The 2,046-nt window shown below is 41.8% G+C and overlaps 1 non-coding gene across 1 annotated transcript; it reads right to left on the bottom strand.

The window, feature by feature from the left end:
* Positions 1-1,219: 1,219 nt before the first annotated feature.
* Positions 1,220-1,330, bottom strand: Trnal-uag. The gene is made up of 2 exons: positions 1,294-1,330; positions 1,220-1,255 (listed from the first exon to the last, which is right to left on the bottom strand). It is a non-coding gene; the product is annotated as a tRNA-Leu (tRNA).
* Between the last annotated feature and the right edge of the window lie 716 nt (positions 1,331-2,046).

Here is a 2,046-nt window from a genome sequence, read left to right as displayed (position 1 = left end):
TACCTAAAACTGTTATAAAATTGTTTATAAAGACTTTAATGAATTGGTGAACCCCTTTGAGCCAATCACGAATTTGCAGCGGCGGCTAATGTCAGTTTCCGCCATATCTGCCTGGGCGTTTCCACCTCACTCTCTTCCATACAGCTTTGACAAGATGCGTTCGACTGGACAGTGTCCAGTAAGATGAATTTTGCTAAGCAAATTTTCTTCTTATTTATTGGCGTAGGCACCGCTTGGGTGGGAAAGGGACCGAACATTACATATACATTCCCTTAAATCATAATCCTTAATGCGTCACCAAAAGAGGGGTCTGTCGTCCGATGCCCGTCCTTTCATTCAGGGTGTTTTTTACATGGCGGGTCCCAAACCTAGCGCACAAGCTTGGGGAGGGATAGTTCGTCTTCTCTCTACTCTCCTTTAAACAGATGTTCTTTGGCTACCTAGACGTTACTTGACAAGGTGACAATAAATACCCAAATGATCCCTTTTGCTAACTCATCGGCTTTCAAACGAGTCTGATAATGAAGTATATTGTTGCTATATTTAGTCAACACTTCTTGACTAACTTTCTGCGCACATTTTACGAGCTCAACGCTAGTATTGCCGTCCTGCTGTCGGAGTGAATGCACACATATTCCCTGAAAGCAGCCGAACTTCGGTAGATTAAGTCTACTGCTACTTTAATAGCAGCCACTTCCGCCTGAGAACCACTACAGTAGTCTGGAAGCTTAACGCTAAGATTGAGTTAGAGCTCTTTAGATAATACTCCTCCTTCAACCTTTCCTCTTAGCTTTGACCCATCTGTGAAAAGACGCACCGTACATCGTTTCCAGGAACTTCTCTCCATCCACAGTCCACATATTCCTCGATGGTCCATCGTCATCCCCTAAGAGTAGCCTCTATAAGCAGAGGTCTAAGTTTTCAAAATATATTAAGCTTTTGCAAAGACGACGTTGAGTAGAGGTCGAAAAAAGTAAAAAAATGCGAAATTTCTGGTGGCAAGACGCTGGTTTATGAATATTACGTCGAAACTGTTCAACAATCCAGCGTATGGTGATAGAAAAATGAGCCGGAACCGAAAAAGCCCAAATTCGCTGAAGCCACTGAAGGCTATCCCAGTCGAGGCTTATCATAAGTATTTGAAAATGTTTGGGATAAGCATTGGCATACACAATTTTATTAGAAATACAACAATAAAATATAACAAAAAAGTGGTAAATCCTTCGAGCCGGATTTGAACCAGCGACCTATGGAAATCTGCTTTCAAGCAAGGCGCTCACAAGCCGATATTTAACTAAGTCCACCGCTCTACCAACTGAGCTATCGAAGGCGATGCATATTGCAACGAAAATAGCGAAAATCAAACAAGCCATTGCGCCTGAATTGATTTCAATAATGAATACGTATAAGTATGTGTGTGTGTGTGAGACATCAAGCGACTGTGGTGGCGGTCGCGCTGATGGCGGAGCAAAATTTGAGGAAAAAACCAGGTATGAGGTACGAGCGTCTTATCAGTGAAATGTTAGCCTTGTGCGGCATTGACTGTGTTAGCGCCACTACAAAAACAAATGCACATGCATACCTACACACATACATACGCACACATAAATATGTGAGTATAAATGAAATAAATTCATAAAGACAATTAGCACGGCAGCGTAGAGTAATGCAGCGGTCGAGCGGCAGCTTAAGTAAAGCAACAAAATTACGAGTAATGTGCATCGCGATAAGCCAGCGGTTAAGTGAGCGATGGTTTGAGAAAGGTTTTGAGGCACAGCGGTGGGCGCAGAAGGCATGAGACCGCCAACATTGACATGCAGATGCCTGTTACCTTTTGTACATATCTTATATATGTATATATTTGTATATTACCTTGTCAAATATATGAATTGAGGCGCTTCCACTGAAAATAGTTACAAAAGTAGCCAGTAGGAATGCGGATCTGATCGATTTTTGCTTTATGTTCGTCTAAATTCGGCTTAGAGTATATAAACATAGCTAATTTTGGGATTAAATCAAGAGCAGTCGAAAGTCACTACAAGTACG

The sequence above is a fragment of the Bactrocera tryoni genome, chromosome 2 (genome assembly GCF_016617805.1).
Source record: "Bactrocera tryoni isolate S06 chromosome 2, CSIRO_BtryS06_freeze2, whole genome shotgun sequence".
Lineage (NCBI taxonomy): Eukaryota > Metazoa > Arthropoda > Insecta > Diptera > Tephritidae > Bactrocera > Bactrocera tryoni.
The sequence above is the reverse complement of the archived record's forward strand: the minus strand, read 5'-3'. Positions and strand labels throughout refer to the sequence as shown.